Raw genomic sequence first — 21,127 nt, 5'->3', positions numbered from 1 at the left:
TAAACCTGACCAAGGAGGTGAAAGACTTTTATGCTGAGAACTATAAAACATTAATCAAGGAAATTAAAGAAGATGTAAAGAAATGGAAAGATATTCCATGCTCCTGGGTTGGAAAAATTAATATTGCAGAAATGGCCATACTACCCAAAGCAAACTACAGAGTCAATGCAGTCCCTATCAAATTACCCATGACATTATTCACATAACTAGAACAAACAATCCAAAAACTTACATGGAACCTCAAAAGACCCAGAACTGCAAAAGCAATCCCAAGGAACAAAAACCAAGCAAGAGGCATCACTGGGAGAGGATGGCATCACTATCAGACTTCAGGCAATATTACAAAGCCCCAAGACAGTGTGGTACTGGTACCAAAACAGACGTAACGACAAAAGGAGCAGAATAGAGAACCCAGAAATAAGCCCAGACACCTATGGGCAATTAATTTTTGACAAAGGAGGCAAGAACATAAAATGGGGATAAAAAAAGTGTTTTCAGCAAGTATTGCTGGGAAACCTGGACAGCTGCATGCAAATCAATAAAATTACAACACACCCTCCCACCATGCACAAAAATAAAATCAAAATAGCTGAAAGACTTAAATATAAGACAAGACTCCATCAAACTCCTGGAACAGAACATAGGTAAAACATTCTCTGACATCAACCTTACAAATCTTTCTCAGGTCAGTCTCCCAAAACAACAGAAATCAAAGCAAAAATAAACCAATGGGACCTAATCAAACTGACAAGCATTTGCACAGCAAAGAAAACCAAAAAGAAAACAAAAAGACAACTTACAGAATGGGAGACTATAGTTTCAAATAATGCAACTCACAAGGGGTTAATGTCTAGAATATATAAGCAACTTATACAACTCAACAGCTAAAAGTCAACAACTCAATGGAAAAATGGACAAAAGACCAGAATAGACATTTCTCCAAGGAGACATTTCTCCAGATGGCCAACAAGCACATGAAAAAATGCTCAACATCACTTATTATTAGAAAAATGCAAATCAAAACTACCATGAGATACCATTTCACACCAGTCAGAATGGTCATCATTAATAAGTCAACAGATAGCAAAAGCTACAGAGGGTGTGGAGAAAAGGGAACCCTCCTGCACTACTGGTGGGAATGTAAGCTGGTACAACCACTATGGAGATCATTATGGAGATGTCTTAGAAATCGCTACATAGAACTCCCATATGACCCAGCAACCCCACACCAACCAACCCCAGAAAAAACTTCCCTTAAAAAAGACACCTGCACCCTCATGTTCATTGCAGCTCTATTCACAATAGCCAAGACATGGAAACAACCCAAATGTCCATCAATAGACAATTGAATTAGGAAGATGTGGTATATATACACAATGGAATACTACTTAGCCATAAAAAAGAACAAAACAATGCCATTAGTAGCAACATGGATGGAACTAGAGACTGTCATCCTGAGTGATGTAAGTCAGAAAGTGAAAGACGAATACCATATATCATTTATATCTGCAATCTAATATATGGCACAAATGAACCTTTCCACAGAAACGAAAATCATGGACTTGGGAGAATAGACTTGTGGTTGCCAAGAGGGAGGGAGAGGGAGTGGGGTGGTTGGGGAGCTTGGGATTAATAGATACAAACTATTACCTTTAGAATGGATTACCAATGAGATACTGCTGTGTAGCACTGGGAACCACATCTAGTCACTTATGATGGAGCATGATAATGTGCGAAAATAGAATGTGTACATGTATCTATAACTGGGTCACCATGCTGTACAGTAGAAAAATAAATTGTATTGTGGAAATAGCTATTAAAAATAACTATAAAAAATTAAATTAAATTAAATTTAAAAAAAAAACCTTCCTGTGGTCCTAAGAGTCAATAACCTATGTAATAGGAGAGAGGTAGCAGAAAGTTTTGCCTTAAATATCATGAATTAATACCCATCAACTAAATGACAAATTGAATGTATATCCACACAGTGGAGTATGGTTCCATAAAAAATGAAGTACTGATAAATGCTATAACGTGAATCTTGAAAATACTATGCTAAGTAAAAGATGGTAGTCTTGAAATGCCCCATAATATTGACTCCATTTATGAGAAATGTCTAGAATCGGTAAATATATGAGGACAGAAAGCAGATGAGTGATTACCTAAGACAGGGGAGATACTAAGTTTGGGAAAAAAAGCAGTGGTTGCTAATGAGTACAAGGTTTTATTATTTTGGGGGTGGAGAGACAATAAAAAATTGTAATATTGATTATGGTGACAATATAATTATTATTCACTGTTAATATACTAAAAACTATTAAATTGCACATTTTAAAGAGGTGAAATATATGGTATGTAAATTATATATGTAATATTATTTTGAAATAATGCTGTTATTTTTTTTAATAACACCGCAGATTTATATCATGGATGGTTCTACCACTCAAGGGTTCTGGAATGATGATAAAATCACTTAACTTTTCTAAGTTTCAATATATTATCTGAAAGTAGAGATAGCAGCAATATCTATACTTCACAGCTTTTAAGATTAAATAATTTTTATATATTAAAAGCATTTGTAGATAATATTTTATACAGTAACTATGATCTGTTATTACTGCTAACCAAAGCATCTTCTTCCAGAATGTCTTATGAAACCTGGTGGCTGCCACTGTGGGTAACATATGTGCCTACAAAAGGGCACTTGATCATTCAAAATTCCATTCACATGTTGATTCTTAAATATTAACCGAGTACACACTGACTGCTTAGCACTGTTAGGTAGAAATAAAACTCTCGGTGGACTAATAAACTTATTGATGAGACATCCCAACATTTCCTTAGATGCTCTTTCCTTGGATACTCCTTCAATATGGGAAAAAATGACAAATATTTCCTTAGCTTCTACAGTGGGGAGAAACAGTGAGTTCTTTGTCTTTCATGTACTTCCCATTAAAAAATGGATAGAAAATGGAGGAACTCTGGATGGAAGTAAAAGCTAACTATGATCTGACTCTCAGATTTCCTTGCAGGAGAATTAATCTTGGAAAACAGGCTTATATTTCAAAAATAAGAGCTGTCACGATTTTAGCGAGGGTACCCCAATTAACTCCAACTAAGATTTCCCCATAACATATTTTTACAAGTTTATTTTTATACTTCATAATCAAATGATTCGAAGGTTTACCAAGTAAATAGTGTGCTTATCCCATAACATTTCTTTCACAAAGGAAAGTATAAATAGGAATAAGCTCAATTCCAGTTTAAATAAAAATATACATTAGTGAGTTTTATGGTATAATGAATAACAACTGGCTCCAACTGTAAACCTCTTCCCAATTTCAGACTATATTTTGATGTTTGGGGAAGTGTATAGAAAGTGGAAGTGAATTTTTAAATCTAGTTATTATCATATAGAGGTTCGTTTGTTTTAAGACAGGACAAGCCAGCCTGAATCACATGTTTGATGGCTTAATGGACACATCCAACACAAGTGCTTATGGAAGCCAAAAGTGGATTCCACTCTGAAGTCTGACACACATGCTCTATTAGAGTGTGTATCTGACTCAGCCAAGTCAGACTTCACACTGTGTTCAAACAACTCTCTATTATTCCCTAAATGACTTGCCTCCTTTGGCTGTGATTATGATTTCTGCTCAAGGCTGGTAATCAAATTTCTTACAAATCAAAAGGAATAAAACATAAGGTGAAACTGTTAAAAACCAGCTATCAACAAAAGGTCAAGTCTTCCGACACACACACACACAAAAGAAAGAAAAAAAAAAACTTATTCTCTGGTCTGGGATCAAATTTATTCTTGATTTAGAGAAAAAGCAATTACAGCCACAGATTTTTTAAACAAGTAGTAAAGCATATTACAAGCTTTCTTAATTCAATTTTCTCTGGCATTTATTGTGTTTTATAAAATATCTGAATGTCAACCAGATTTATAAAAATGTATTTATAACTTAATAAATGGCTAAGAGAGATTATTCATAGGCAGATATAATGCAGGCCATAATAATCTAAACTGATATGGATTTCTGTTTTCCTCCCCGTCACAAAAGTAATTAGTGTTTGCTTATGAAGTTTTTTATTCTACAGTAATGGGTACTAAAAATACATCTGTCTGCATTTGAGATTTCAACATTACTACTGTACAGTTAGCACTCAATATCAGAACATTTGGTGGATTTATATATTTCAATTTGCAAAGAATCAAAGAATGGTCAAGGACACATCAAGGATGGCTTAGCCCAAATCCGGATTTGAGGAATAATACCAATAATATTTTGAAAATGATTAAACACTAAGTTGTCACTTCCTGCAGGTGAATCAAGCTACTATTTGAAAGCTACCAATGGGCAATCTTTCCTGATATTTTTAGGTTTCCCTGATAAAATATTTTATTTAAAAAAAAGGATGTTCACTGATTAAATATCCTCTGATCCTTTATCCAGGATAAATGAAAAGAGCAAACAGTTATAAATGAGAACATTAGTTCCACCATTTGGGCTAAACACCCATTTGTTGCTGTAATTTTCAAGGTCCCTGACTATAAGGAAAACAATATTATTTAAGATAAAAACCGAAAATTTTCCCAAACAATTCTAGTATCTATTTTGAGAACTTTACACAAACAAATCTACCCAGCAGTTCCAGGCCCAGACCTTTTTACTTACTCCATAGTCTTGACTTTTCCAGAAGGTCATATAGTTGATATCATATATTCTGTAGCTTTTTAGAATGGTTTCTTTCACTTAGAAGTATACATTTAGATTACTTCCATGTCCTTTCATAGCTTGATATTTCATTTCTTTTTAGTGCTGAATAATATTCCATTATTGGGATGTACCACGATTTATCAATCCATTTACCTACTGAAGGACGCCTTTTTCCTTCCACATTTTGGCAAATGTGAACAAAGTTGCAATCAATATCTGCATGCAGGTTTTTGTGTGGGTATAAGTTTTCAAGTCCTTTGGGTAAATACTAAGCATGATTACTGGGTTACTATCTTTTAACATTTGAATGTAAAAACACCTGCAATTCCTTCTCCAGCAAGTTCCAGAAAAGAAGGAGAGACAAAGGTACAGAGAGAGGGACAGAAGAGAGAAGAGAAGGGGAAAGGGAAAAGAGGAGAACAAATTTTAAAATTCCCATTTGTTTCAAGGGCATTTTGAAACATACAGAATGTAATTAGGGAACTACTTTCTCAGAATCCAAGGTTAATTAGATAATTAGATGAGCTGAGCAATAGATGAGGTACTGCATGTTAAAAAAATTAATATACGTATTCTGAGTAATTATAACTACAGGGACAAAAGCCAGGTTTGAAAATAAGCCTGTTAAATACAAAGAAAAAGAGACTAGATTTTAATGTGACTGACAAGATGAAGACGGCCCTGTCAGAGAAAGTTAAAATTATACATTTTAAAGTATTTTTAAATATAAAATGGAATATATATTTAAAGATGATTTATTACTAATTACATTCTCTTTTAAGGATTGGTTAAATGCATTCATTTATCCATTTAATTGTTCATTCATTCAAATTCTACCTAGTGTTCACTTTGTACCAAGCACTGTTCTAGCTTAGTACACATTCCACAAGACAATACTCAAAAATGTCTGGTCTCATGAAAAATAAATTCACATGCAGATGGCCTGGAAATAAAAGGAACAAACAAGAGAAATATACAACATTTTATAAATCCAAAAATAACTTGAGGATTAAATGAGTAGGGTTAAGTCAGAGGTGCAAGGAAGTTGCAACTTTATATGTGGGTCAGAGTAGGCAGCATTAGAAGGTGGTCTTTGATTAGTACCATTTTTTATAGCATTCCTTTTTAAAGGGGCAACAAATACTTAACAGAATCTTCACAGTACTCTTTAATTTTAATGTAATTGTTAACGCATTGAAATATTTAACACCATTTGACAATATAGACTGCTTGATTTCCCACTGATAGAAATTTAAAAATAAAAATAGAAACAAAGCCTATCCTACATTCTTTTTAGATGTAAATTACAAAGCATCCTGTGCATTCTAATAGTTGCAAGTAATTTATCTGACACAAAATATCAAATCTGGAAAAATCTCACTAATAAATCCATGGAAAGACATTACAGTGGACACTTAAAGCACACTTAAACTGAATTTACACTGTAATTTAAATCACATTCTGTCAACAAGATCCTGAATTGTTGAGAATTACATAAAAGTTCTCTGAAACCCCTAATGCATTCAAAATTAAATTAATACCTACAATCAAAGGCATAAGGAAAGACTTTTTATTTCACCATTCACCTAACCAAACTTCAACTCCACTCTGTTTAGAAAAAAGATATAAGTGACATGATTTATAATAAACTCAACAGAACTTTTACATTAGTAAAGCAAAGATCTTTCAAGGGAATCTAAAAGGTGAGTTCTTCCTTAAAGTCTAATTTTCTAGTTCATTGGAACTATAGGCTTTTTAGGGCAAGAGGTGGTAACATAAACTAAAAGAACACCTTTCTGCCTACACTGTCACGTACAATATCTGTGGACTGTTTCACTTTTCTTCTATAAAACGTGAAAGCTAGTGTGTTGCCATTTCTTTTTGACTACACTTTGTCATGGTAAATTGGCAACATTTATATCTATGTTCCCTGAGACAAATTATTATTCCCAGGCAGAACCATTTCAGTTTGGTCTCTTCTTAGTCTTCAAACATTCATTACTTTTAAATGATGATAAATCAAAGTGGTGTTGATTCACCACAAACATTTTTTCTAATAAACTTTAATGCTCTTTAATAACTTTCACAGAAAGAATTTGAGGCAGCTTCTCCTTAAAAAGCATTTGAATACTATTTTGAGCAAGGAAAACTTTCAAAGCTGTTGAAAAACCCATAAAGTTCTTCTACCCTCTGTTTGCAATGTAACTTTGCAGCACCCGAGACCACCCCTCACCATAAGAGGAGTCTCCCTCCTGGCCTCTGGGTCTGGGCTGACCCTACCACCTGCTCTGGGCAATAAAATGTGGTAGAAACAACATAGCACTAGATATAAGGCATCTAGTACCCTGTTGTCCTACCTAGTTACAATGTGAACACTCCTTCACAACTGGCTGGGTGATGAGAGGTAAGTATTTTAGGTTGCCTCTATAAAGCAAGTTAACTCCTGGAAATAGAGCCAGCTGACCAGCAGTGCATCCAAGATCAGTGGAAACATGAGTTGAATTTAGCTTATATTGCTGATCCCCAGAACTATAACCTACATAAACAGCTATTCTTTACGCCACAAAGTTTTGGAAAGGTTGTAATACAGCAATGGATAACTGGCACAAACTCAAGACTAAAAGTATTGCCTATACTTTCAATGAATAGTTAGTTAAACTAAGTTACTGGATTAAAATTAATACTGCATAAAGACATTAAAGTGAAAGTGGTTGAATAAATTTCTATTCATTATTAAAGAAATACACTTACAACAAATATATAAATGAATAGCAGTTATTACTACTACTAATAACAGCCAGCACATATATAATGCTTACTATATGCATTAATGTATTGATTCATTTACTATCACAAAAAAAGCCTATAAAATAGGTGTGATATTAATTCCCAGATGAGGAAACTGTGACATGGAAAAGTAGAGTAACTTGTCCAAAGTCACATAAGGGCAAAAGCCAGGATTTGAATTCGAGTAATAAATACTATCCCAATTAGCATCTGAACAACAGTAGTAACCATAATAAAATGACACAATATTAGTTTATCTTAAAATAATAACTAAACATTGTTGAGTGACTGCGTTGTGTCTAGCACTGTGCTAAATCTGTCACATTGCCTCTTCAGGGCAACAAATCAAGAAATTGCTATTCAGGTCTTTTGCCCATTTTTTCAACTGGGTTGTTGGTTTTTTCGCTGTTGAGGTCCATAAATTGTTTGTGTATTTTAGAGATTAAGCCCTTGACAGCTGCATTACTTGAAATTATTTTCTCCCATTCTGTAGGTCATTTTTTTTTTTTTTGGATGGTTTCCTTTGCTGCACAAAAGCTTGTTGGTTTGATTAGGTGCCATTGGTTTATTTTTGCATTTATTTCTGTTGCCTTTGAAGACTGACCTAAGAAAACACTTGTACACATTTGATGTCAGAGAATGTTTTGCCTATGTTCTCTTTTAGGAATTTGATGCTAGATATATATCATCACACGTGTGTGTGTGTGTGTGTGTGTGTGTGAGACTAGGTTACTTTGCTATACAGCAGAAAACTGGCAGAACAATGTAAACCAACTAGAATGGAAAAAATTAAAATTTTAACAAAATAAATTGCTACGAACATTTCTATTTTTAAATGGATAATAAAGATGCAGATAGATAAAGTTAGTGCTGCTTCTTGCATCAAGTCTTTTTAAACACTTTATAAAATGGAAAATTCATGTATATGCCTCCTAAAATTTGGTACTATACAATCAATAGTCAACAATAAAATCCACACTGAATCAAAATACAACACCATCACAAAATCACTATATAGCTAAAGTTAAAAAGACCAACAGTCTCACCTGTTAGAGAGGATATGAGAGCAAACAGAACTTCCATGCGTTGTTGGTGACAATGTAAAATGGCACAAACACTGTGGAATATATTCTGGAAATTTCTAATAAATATGGGCATAGACTTGAAAAACCAAATAAAATTGATCATTTTCAACTTATTCAGTTTAACAAATATTTTCGGGGTACCTACAATGTGCTTAGCACTGTGCTCAAAGCAATCATGAGACACAGAAGGGATTTTGTGAAAAATCTCTCCTATTAAAAAGTTCACTCTGTTGTAAGAAAACTTAAACAATTAGGGATAAATTCAGGAGAAAAATCTGCTGACAAGATACATGGGTCAGACAAATGCTGTAGAAGTGACAATACAAATGTCACTTTTTATAAGTGATGGAGGTTTAAAGAGGTAATAATGCGATAGATTAATATTTTACTATCTTTTAAAAAAGTAATTAAAACATTACAATTCAAAACAAAGCAACACAAATAAAAACACTTACATTCCAAAAGAATTCTAGAGATCTCCAAATACTGTATCATAAAGATTTCAGTTAACCCCTTAATGATTTTATAGTACCTTATATCCTATGGTAAAATATGTGATAAACAAACCAAAAAGTCTCACCATCCATTCAATAATCATAATTAAAAATTTATATTGAGCCTTTTTAACACCCATTTCATTCTTCAAATATTTATAAGAGAACTGAATAGGAACCAATGGTAACTAGGGTGACTATGCTAGTCTAATAGCATGTTAGAAGTTACTCATTTTTAAATGATGGATTTTAGATGATGAAATTTTAATTTTGAATATAAATTTTTGAATAGTGAGAGGTCTCCTGTATGGCTTGAAGTCTCTCCATAAGAATCTCTGAACAAGAATTTACTGAATGCCAAGGTTCTTTATTCTGTACTGGGGAAATTAACATGCTATTCAAATATATTCTCTGCCACCAAGAAAATTCTAATGTGCTTGCGTATATGGTAAGGGTAAAACATGTATGCAAATCAAAGCAGAAGAATGAGTAAAGAATGAAAACTATCACGTTTTCAATGATGGGGTCTAGTTATCCAAACTTACAGCTATGGCACAAGTCAGGACAAGGCTCACCAAACACTTGCATCATATATTGTTCTATTTTTTTTTTTCAATAAAAGCATTTCAAAGTGATGTTACTGAATTTTCCAATGTAAGGATTTCATAAAAATCAGTCAAAATCATAAATAATTTCCATTAGTGCCTTAAGTTTTTCTTTGGAGAATCTGGCCATTTCAATAATAATAAACTCAAGAAAGCTCAAGAGTGGAGTTTCTAAACAAACGCAAATCAATTGTCTCCCACAATTTCATCTGTGATAGAGATACAACTATTATTCCCATTTCACAGATAAAAGGTCTAAACACAGAAAAGTAAGGGGGTGCTTAGAGCACCACTGTGCAAAGGAAAACATAGATCTAACCCATGCTAAATCTATGCAGAAGCATGATATTAAACCTAATCAAGTTCAGAGGACCTCAACTTCCATCTCCTGGAAACCCCACAGCTGCACTGTGCCTGTTGCCCAGTCATTTACCAGTTTGTGCACTGCTGTTTCTGTCTCCAATTGGCCCATCTGCACTTCAATTATGCCTCCGCCCCTTTCAGAAAGAGGATCTGAGTGAATTTAACATGAATTGTCCACAATTTTCAGAGAATACAGAGAGAACCCTTACTGAATCTGTTTCTTCACCTGCTTCTTCCTCCACCATTTCAACCTGTCAAGAGAGATCACTCTTGGTAAAATCTGTGTTAACTGCCATATCAACACCAGCCTTTGCTCTCGTTTTCTAGTTGTACCTCTCTTACCTACCCATGTTTACAATGAGAAGTGGAATTTCAACACATTAACAACAACAACAAAAAGAGAATTCCAAATTCCTATTCCACACCAATTGGCAGACATTTTATCCAAAAGGCATTTGAATTTGTTTGAGGCTGGGTAAAAGTTAATTGATGTTTTCCTTCTTGCATATTTATAATATAGAGTTGAAAACTTATGAATAAATTTATACATATTTATATATAAATTTATAAATAAAAGCTATTTAAATCTAGAATGTAACTTCTAAAATAATAGATTCCCTCTTTTAAGCCTATGTTAAATAAGCCCTTCTAGGAATATTGGACTGAGTAAGGTCCACTTACTAAATAGGGAGTTGGAATAAATGATTTATAAGATCTTTATAGTTCTAAGATGGTTTTATGTACCTTCAAACTCACTACATTTTTTATTACTAAATTAATTTATTACAGTTTGTAGTTGTACAATGATTATCACAATCCAATTTTATAGGGTTTCCAACCCACAATCCCAGCACATCTCCCCACCCCCCAAACTGTCTCCTCTGGAGACCATAAATTTTTCAAAGTCTGTGAGTCAGTATGTGTTCTGCAAAGAAGTTCAGTCTGTCCTTTTATCAGATTCCACATGTCAGTGAAAGCATTTGATGTTGGTGTCTCATTGTATGGCTGATTTCACTTAACATGGTAATTTCTAGGTCCAACCATGTTGCTAAAAATGCTGGTATTTCGTTACTTTTAATGGCTGAGTAATATTCCATTGTCTATCTGTAACACACCTTCTTGAACCACTCCTCTGTCAATGGACATTTAGATTGTTTCAATGTCTTGGCTGTTGAAAATAGTGCTGCAATGAACATTGGAGTACAAGTGTCTTTGCGAGTCATGGATTTCTGTGGGTAGATGCCCAGGAGTGGGATTGCTGGATCAAATGGTAGTTCTATGTGTAGTTTTCTGAGGAATCTCCATACTGTTTTCCACAGTGGTTGCAACAATTACAATCCCACCAGCAGTGTAATAGGGTCCCTTTTTCTCCGCACCCTCTCTAGCACTTATTGTTTGTAGACATTTTGATGATGGCCATTCTGGCTGGTATAAGGTGGTACCTCATAGTGGTTTTGATTTGTATTTCTCTAATAATGAGTGATGTTGAACATCTTTTCATGTGTTTTATGGACATCTCTATGTCTTCTTTGGATAACTGTTTAGATCCTCTGACCATTTTTTCCATGGTTTTGTTCGCTTTTCTGGTATTGAGAGGAGAAAGTGTTTATAAATTTTGGAGATTAATCCATTGTCAGTCAATTCAATTGCAAAGATTTTCTCCCACTCTGTGGGTTGTCTTTTCATTTTGTTTAGGGATTCCTTTGCTGTGCAGAAACTTTTAAGCTTAATTACGTCCCATTTGTTTATTTTTGTTTTTACTGTCATTACTCTAAGAGGTGGATCTGAGAAGATGTTGCTGACATTTATGTCAGAGAGTATTTGGCCTATGTTTTCCTCTAAGAGTTTTATACTGTCTGGTCTTATATCTAGGTCTTTAATCCACTTTGAGTTTATTTTTGTGTATGGTGTTAGAAAGTGTTCTAATTTCATTCTTTAACATGTAGCTGTCCAGTTTTCCCAACACCATTTATTGAAGAGGCTCTTTTCTCCATTGTATATTCTTGCCTCCTTTATCATAGATTAGTTGGCTGTAGGTGCAGGGGTTTAATTCTGGACTTTCTATCCTGTTGCACTGATCTATATTTCTGATTTTGTGCCAGTACCATACGGTTTTGATGAATGTAGTATAGTCTAAAGTCAGGGAGCCGGATTCCTCCTGCTCCATTTTTCTTTTTCAGGATATCTTTGGCTATTCTGGGTATTTTGTGCTTGCAAAAAAACTTTAAAATATTTTGTTCGAGTTCTGTGAAAAAATTCCTTGGTACTATGATAGGGATTATAATGAATTTGCAGATTGTCTTGGGTAGTATAGTCATTTTGATAATACTGACTTTACCAATTCAAGAGCATGATATGTCTTTGCATCTGTTTGTGTCATCTTTGATTTCTTTCATCAGTGTCTTATACTTTTCAGAGTACATGTCTTTTGTCTCTTTAGATAGGTATACTCCTAGACATTTTATTCTTTTGGATGTGATAGTAAACAGAATTGCTTCCCTAATTTCTCTTTCTGATCTTTCATTGTTAGCATATAGAAATGCCATTGATATCTGTGTATTAATTTTGTATCCTGCGACTTTGCCAAATTCATTGACGAGCTCTAACAATTTTCTGGTTAGAGTCATTAGGATCCTCTAGGTATAGTATCATATCATCTGCAAATAGTAATAGTTTTACTTCTTCCTTTCCAATTTGGGTTCCTTTTATCTCTTTTACTTCTCTGACTGCTGTGGCTGAGACTTCCAAGACTATATTGAATAGTAGTGGAGAGAGTGGATATCTTTGTCTTGTTCCTGATCTCAGTGGGAATTCTTTCAGCTTATCACAACTGAGAGCCCACATATATGTAGGTTTGTCATATATGGCCTTTATAATGTTGAGGTAGGTTCCCTCTATGCCCACTTTCTGAAGGGTTTTTATCAGAAATGGGTGTTGGATTTGGTCAAAGGCCTCTTCCGTATCTATTGAGAGGATCATATGGTTTTTACTCTTCAGTTTGTTAATGTGGTGAATCACACTGATGGATTTGCAGATATTGAAGACCCCTTGCACCCCTGGGATAAATCCCACTTGATAATGATGTACAATCCTTTTAATGTATTGTTGTATGCGGTTTGCTAGTATTTTGTTGAGGATTTTTGCATTGACGTTCATCAGTGAAATTGGCCCATAGCTTTCTTTTTTTGTAGTATCTTTGTCTGGTTTTGGTATCAGGGTGATGGTGGCCTCATAGAATGAGTTTGGGAGTGTGCCTCCTCTGCAATTTTTTGGAATAGTTTTAGAAGGATAGGTATTAGCTCTTCTCTAAAGGTTTGATAGAATTTACCTGTGAAGCCATCCGGTCTGGGACTTTTTTTTGTTGGAAGTTTTTTAATCACGGCTTCAATTTCAGTTCTTGTGATTGGTCCATTCATCTTTTCTATTTCATCTTAGTTTAGTCTTGGAACATTGTACCCTTCTAAGAATTTGTCCATTTCTTTTAGGTTTTCTGTTTTATTGGCATATAGTTGCATGTAGGAGTCTCTTATGATCTTTCGTATTTCTGTGGTGACCATTGTTACGTCTCCTTTTTCATTTCTAATTTTATTGATTTGAGTCCTCTCTCTTTTTTACTTGATAAGTCTGGCTAAGGGTTTATCAATTTTGTCGATCTTTTCAAAGAACCAGCTTTCAGTTTCATTGATCATTCAATGGTTTTCTTCATTTCTATTTCATTGATTTCTGCTCGGATCTTTATGATTTCTTTCCTTCTGCTAGCTTTTGGTCTTGTCTGTTCTTCTCTCTCAAGCTGCTGGAGATGTAAAGTTAGCTTGTTTATTTGAGATTTTTTTTGTTTCCTAAGGTGAGCTTGTATTGCTATAAACTTTCCTTTTAGAATGGCTTTTGCTGTATCCCATAGGTTTTGGAGTGTCGTGTCTTTGTTGAATTTGCTTCTAGGTATTTTTTAATTTCCTCTTTGATTTCCTCAGTGCTTCATTGGTTGTTTAGTAGCATATTGCTTAGTCTCCTCATGTTCGTGTTTTTTGCAGTTTTTTTCTTGTTGTTGACTTCCAGTCATATAGTGTTGTGGTTGGAAAAAATGCTTGATATGATTTCACTTTTCTTAACATTACTGAGGTTGGATTTGTGGCCTAGGATGTGATCAATCTTAGAGTATGTTCCATGTGCACTTGAGAAGAATGTGCATTCTTTTGCTTTTGGATGGACTGTCCTAAGAGTATCTACTAAGTCCATGTGGTCTAATGCTTCATTCAAGGCCTGTGTTTCCTTATTGATTTTCTGTCTGGATGATCTCTCCATTGCTGTAAGTGGGGTATGAATGTCCCCCACTATGATTGTGTTATTGTTGATTTGTCCTTTTAAGGTTATTAGCAGTTGCCTTATATATTGTGGTGAACCTATGTTGGGCACGTAGATATGTAAAATTGTTTTATCTTCTTCTTGGATTGATTCTTTGACCATTATGTAGTAACCTTCCTTGTCCCTTAAAATATTCTTCATTTTAAAGTCTATTTTGTCTAATATGAGTATTGCTACTCCAGCTTTCTTTTGATTCCAGTTTGCATGGAGTATTTTCTCCCACCCTCTCACTTTCAATTTGTATGTGTCCCTAGAAGTGAAGTGGGTCTCTTGAAGACAGCATATATATGGATCTTGATTTTGTATCCATTCAGCCAGTTTATGTCTTTTGGTTGGGGCGTTTAGTCCATTAACATTTCAGGTAATTATTGATATGTATGTTCTTATTGCCATTTTATTAATTGCTTCGGATTTGTTTTTGCTTCTTTTTTTTCTTCCCTTCGTCTCTTGTTCTCTCCTCTCTGGTTTGATGAATATCTTTTTGTTGCATTTGAGTTGACTTTTCTTATTTGTTTGTGTATCAACTGTAGATTTTTGGTTTGCATTTATTCTGAAGTTTTGACATAAGAGTCTATATATATATGAGATTGTTTTAAGTTGTTGTTCTCGTAATTGCATGTACATCTCCAGTGTCCTGCATTTATACCCACCTCTTCTCATGATTGCTGATTTTGGTGGCATAATTGTGCATGGATGATTTCGTATCTTTACTGTATATACACCTTTACGGTGAGCCTTGTCATTGTGGTATTTTTGTTTCCTGTTGTGGCCTTTTCTTTTCCGACTAGAGAAGTTTCTTTAGTATTTGTTCTAAAGCTGTTTAGTGGTGCTGAATTCTCCCAGATTTGGCTTATCTGTGAAGGTTTTGATTTCTCCTTCAAATCTGAATGAGAACCTTGCTGGCTAAAGTCATCTTGGTTTCAGGTTTATTCCTTTCATCACATTAAGTATATCATGCCATTCCCCTCTGGCCTGCAGAGTTTCTGTTGAAAAATCTCTTGATTACCTCATTGGGGTTCCCTTGTATGTGACTTGTTTCTTTTCCCCAGCTGCTTTCAAGATTCTCTGTCTTTAATTTTGGTCAGTTTGATTAATATGTGTCTCAGGGTGTTCCTCCTTGGGTTTATTTTATATGGTACTCGTTGTGCTTCCTGGATTTGAGTGAGTGGTTCCTTTCCCATGTTAGGGAAGTTTTCGGCTATTATCTCTTGGAATATTTTTTCTGTCTCCTTCTCTCTCTCTTCTCCTACTGGCACCCCTATAATATGGATGTTGGTGCGTTTCACGTTGTCCCAGAGTTCTCTGAGACTCTCATTTGTTTTCAATCTTTTTTCTCTTTTCTGTTCTGCATCCGTAATTTCCACTAATCTATCCTCCACCTCGCTTATTCGTTCTTCTGCCTCCTGTATTCTGCTGTTAGCTGCTTCTAGTGAGTTTTTTATTTCAGCTATTGTATTTTGCATCTCTTGTTTAAGTTTCATACCTTGTATCTCTTTGCTCAGTGTTTCCTATAAGTTATCCATCTTTGCCTCCAGTTTATTTCCAATGTCATGCATCATCTTCAGCATCAACAGTCTAAAGTCTTTTTCCTGGAGGCTGAGAATTTCCTAATCACTTATCTGATTTTCGGGGTTTTTTTTTTTTTTTTTTCCTGCCTCATCTGAGATATAGTTCTCTGTCTTTTCATTTTTATAGGTTTCTGGTGTGGTGACCTTTTACAGATGGTAGAGTTGTAGCCTCTCTTACTTCTGGTGTCTTCCCCCCTTGTGGTTGAAGTTGGTATGAGGGCTTGCTGTAGGCTTCCTGACGGGAGGGGCTGATCCCTGCCCACTGGTAGGTAGAGCTGATTCCTATCCCTTTGGTGGGTGGGGCTTAGTCTCTGGATGGGATTAGAGTCAGCTGTATGTCTAGGGGGACTTTAGGCATCCTATTTACTGATGGGTTGGGCTGTGATCCCACTTGGATTGTTGTTTGGCCTGGGGCTTCTCAGTGCTGATGGGTGGGTCCAGATTTTCCCAAAATGGCCACCTCCAGAGAAAGGCATGCTGCTGAATATTCCCAAGAGCTTTGCTTCCAATTTCCTTCCCTCACAACAAGCCACATTCACCCCTGTTTTCCCAGGAGGTCTTCCAAGAACTGCAGTCAGGTTTGACCCAAATTCCTATGGAGTCTTTGCTTCACCCTGGGGCCCAATGCATGTGAAGGTCTGTGTGAGCCTTGGTAAGAATTGGGTCTCCATTTCCCCCAGTCCTGTGGAGCTCCTGTGCACAAGCCCCACTAGCCTTCAATGCCAGATGCTCTGGGGAATCTTTCTGCCAGTGCCAGATCCAAACACGTGGGAGTTTGATGTGGGACTCAGAACTCTCACTCCTGTAGAAGTATCTCTGTAAACCAGTTACTTTCTAGTCTGTGGGGCTTCCCACCCAGGAGGTATTGGATTGCTTATATCACCTTTGTCTTCTGGAGTAGCCTATCTTTTTGAAAGTTTCTGGTCCATTTGGTTGAAGATTGCTCAGCATTTAGTTGTAAATTTTGTTGTTTTTAGGAGAGAAATTGAGCTCCAGTCCTATTTGCCATCTTAATCCCTCACTATCTATCTTTAATACTTACACATATTGCTTTCATTTAATTCTATTCCTTGAAATAACTTTTTCTACCTTTTCTATATTACTGAACAAATAATTTATTTAACTTGAGTAACTTAGACTATTTCATTTAACTTATTTTATTTACGTGCTCATTTAACATTTACCAGTTATCTTTCAATGAAAACAAGAGTTGTTTTCATTCTGTTTTTCAGATTTATATTTCTCCTACTATCCTACTTTTTTGATAACAATGTGTTTGTAATAAATTTTGTTACATACTTCATATGGCTTACTCTATTCTATTTCAAACTGAAACTATCTGAAGATCTCTGCATGTTGCAATCTTTCCCCATTTCTTTAATCTACCTTCATAGCAATGTCCTCCATTCCTTGTTTTCTTTTCAAATCCATGCTGCTTTATTTCTACTAACATCTACTCCAATTTATTTGCTAATTCTGCTGTCAATTTTTTTCACTGCATTATGAAACAATAGTGTTTCTGTCAAAATTGCCATCAGTGATAGAAATCCTCTGTGCTTCATATTTCTTTATAAAATTAATACAACCAAAATGAAATCTTAATTCTCTACTTAATCATTTAAAATTTAATTAGCAAAATTTATTAGATTTTTATTCTTGTAATATAATTCAGAAGATGAACATAGTCTTTACTAAGTTCACAAAAAAAATCATTATAATCATCCAGCTAATTTCAGACTTTAGGGTTTACTAATGCACTATTGTAAAATAGCATCTATTTTCACACATTACATCCTAGAGCTACAATGAATGGGATGGCATAAATTCCATTAGTTGTTCACATTTATACTCACATTTAATCTCTAAACTGGAAATAGCCTTAAAGGTAACAACCATCAACTGATAAAATCATCTCTACAATAATCTTGCCACATGAACGGCCAGTCTTTGAACAAAGAGGTCCAAGGAAAAAATATCCCATTATCTTCCTCATAGGAATGTTTGAACTATGAACATTGTTCTACAACAAATATGACATTCCTCCTCTTTTAATCTACAGTTCTTTGTTACATCTTAAGACTATAATCAAAACATGAAATCTGCACTGGCAGTCCCTCTAGTGTTTGTATACAAAGACGCCATTCCTGAATCTTCTAAATCATTGAAACTAAACCTTTCCTGGTTTCTTCAAACACTTCTCATACCATTGTGATTAATCTTTTCTCCATATTTTAAGCATTCCTAGATCATGTATGTCCCTTTCAAAATATGTTAGAGTAAACTAAGCATAGGATCAATTGCATGCTTGAATAATCCAGAGATATTTACAGCTTCCACTATGTTCTGTGAAAAAAAAAAGTTATATTGTAAACATAAATGAACATATAACCAAGTCAGCTGTAGTGTATCCCATTCAAACACTAATCAGTTATTTTGAGTAAAAACTCCTTTAAAATGCACTTAACATATTTTAGGATAGTTGTTCTATTTAGAAATTGTCATATTTTTCTGTTTCTGGCATTTTTATATATCTTTACAAGCTTTATTTAATAGCCATGTATTATTAAGCTAACTAGACCCTTTATGGTTAGGATTGTGTTATTTTCCATTCGGCTTTTACTATATTTTTAGTTCTATACATTTGAAGAAAGGGAAGTACACCACTTTCTAATCAATAGAAAAATCAATACAGTACAGGTTCACAAGGTTTATATAAGTAATATATCTGGATTTATGTATGGAAAGAGAGAGAGAGGAGGAGGAAGGAAGGGAGAAAGAAAGAAACAGAAAGAAAGAAAGGGGGTGGCAATCTCATAGAGATATATTAAATTGAATACAGCTAAAATTTTAAATTAATACACTTCATTAAGATACAATATTCTTTTTTGTTTATAATCATGGCAAATGAAAAGAAAAATGCCTCCCCAAATTAGCAAAGGTATGGCTAAACTTGTTCTTTAATTCAGAGTAGACATGTAAATTGGTACAAATTTTCCTAATGGAAATTTACTAATGCATTAAAAGCTTAAAATATACATTCTTTGATTCAACAATTATTCTTCAGGAACTTATCCTCAAGATATAGAAGATTAGTTAAATAAACTGTAATTCCTAAATGGAGTAATAATTGGCCATTAAAATAATGGAGAGTAATATTTTCTAACATGAAAGATGTTCATATGACAAAAGTGCTTGTAAAATGCAGGCCATAAAACACTTGATGAATACATAATCATTTATTTATCTAACTAAACACAGGGAAAACGTACCTAGATGGACATCATTAATATGACATTGGTTATAATCTACTGGTTTTAGAATTATCAGTGACCCAATTGTGTTGATCTACTTACCTAGATAGTTGTGCTTTTCTCAAGTGAACACACTGAAATAAGGGGAGAATAAGCAATGATAATTTTGATATGATTAAGGAAGTCCTCACTTGACTATCCCTCCTACATAGCAGTATATTTAGACTATAAGAAATAAGGTACAGTATAGGGAAAGAAAGAAGAAACTTGTTAGGCAATCCAATGCCCCAATGCAATTTAAGATGTTTCTACTTCAATAATTTTAATATGTGTCATTAATGAAATTATGCTATGACAGAATAATAAGCAATTGCAATGTCATTAAACAGATTCATCAACAGTAATTGAACTAGATAAACTTTTTTTTAATCAGACCATTCATCTAATTATACTCTATTTAATTTTTTTGCAGAATAAGAACTTTTTAATTATGTTTAACTATGTATTTGTTACTCACCTTGCAATACTTTTTCTAAGTGTTGAGGTAATAATTACCAATTCCATATTCTACATGTTTGCTAATAGTTAAGATCTCTGATTCCATATTTTGCATTTGTTAGAAAAAAATAAAACCACTATTTTAGGTACACTGAGAACTTTTCATTTTGTATGTATTTTATTTATCACTCCTCTTATTATTTAAAGCATATCATGGTAGGTAAACCGGCAAACATAGTATACATAAATCACTCCTATTACCTATCTCATACAACAACAACCAATAAATCATTAACATATTTTTCAAGCCTTTTGTGTGTTATGTGGACAAATTTAATATCACTAATTTCCTATAATATATTTATGTTCCTACATAAGGAATACTTTACATATTATTAAATGTTTAAGATTTTCCTAACTTTCAGTCCACTGTATGTGTGGATTAACTCTTCCACTACTGTCAAATACTTTATTACTATTAAAAACGAACATCCCCAAAAGAAGATACTGGCTTATTTTAGTAGACGTATTGTAGGAGTTAGGTTTCATTTATTACGTAAAGGAAATATTCTACAGTAGAAAATTACAATTATGTAGGATAGGAAAAATAAGTTTCATCCTTGGCCAAGACCTTTATAATAGAAGAAAGATTAACAAGAGACAAGCAAACAGAAGTTTATTAACATATATTCCCCAGCAGAGTTCCCGTCATGGCACAGTGGTTAACGAATACAACTAGGAACCATGAAGTTGTGGGTTCAATCCCTGGCCTTGCTCAGTGGGTTAAGGATCCAGTGTTGCCATGAGCTGTGTTGTAGGTTGCAGACGTGGCTCAGATCCTGAGTTGCTGTGGCTCTGGAGTAGGCCGGCAGCTATAGCTCCGATTCGCCCCCTAGCCTGGGAGCCTCCATATTCCGCGGGAGTGGCCTAAGAAATGGCAAAAAGATAAAAACATAAATAAATAAATAACATAGGAGTTCCCGTCGTGGTGCAGTGGTTAACAAATCCGACTAGGAACCATGAGGTTGCGGGTTTGGTCCCTGCTCTTGCTCAGTGGGTTGACGATCCAGCATGGCCGTGAGCTGTGGTGTAGGTTGCAGACGCGGCTCAGATCCCACGTTGCTGTGGCTCTGGCGTAGGCTAGTGGCTACAGCTCCGATTCGACCCCTAGCCTGGGAACCTCCATATGCCGCAGGAGCGGCCCAAGAAATAGCAAAAAAAAAAGAAAAAAAAAAACTTATTAAAAAATAAATAAATAAATAAATAAACAACATATATTCCCCATGTGGTCCTGAGAGATACCCAAGGAACACTGAGTAGTTCAAAGAGGTGGCTTAGAACTCTGGCTTATATAGATAGCATCTTTAACAAAGAATAATACATTTGTGGA

The 21,127-nt window shown here is 34.7% G+C and overlaps 1 protein-coding gene across 41 annotated transcripts in view; it reads right to left on the bottom strand.

Annotated features, from left to right (window-relative positions):
* Positions 1 to 21,127, bottom strand: part of CNTN4 (contactin 4) — a 1,001,048-nt gene that overhangs the window by 768,326 nt on the left and 211,595 nt on the right. For 8 of the 41 annotated variants that reach the window (XM_084989188.1, XM_084989179.1, XM_084989173.1 and 5 more), the window contains one exon: positions 19,342 to 19,373. The exons of the other annotated variants lie outside the window; for them this stretch is intronic. The gene's annotated coding sequence lies outside the window, so the exon portion shown is untranslated. The remainder of the gene's footprint in view (positions 1 to 19,341; positions 19,374 to 21,127) is intronic. 41 annotated transcript variants of the gene reach the window in all.

The sequence above is a fragment of the Sus scrofa genome, chromosome 13, assembly GCF_054392235.1.
Source record: "Sus scrofa isolate SSC_HxYL_T2T_F1_AM1 chromosome 13, Sscrofa_HxYL_maternal_Yorkshire_Landrace_v2.0, whole genome shotgun sequence".
In the NCBI taxonomy this organism is placed as follows: domain Eukaryota; kingdom Metazoa; phylum Chordata; class Mammalia; order Artiodactyla; family Suidae; genus Sus; species Sus scrofa.
This window is presented reverse-complemented; position numbering and strand designations above follow the sequence as displayed.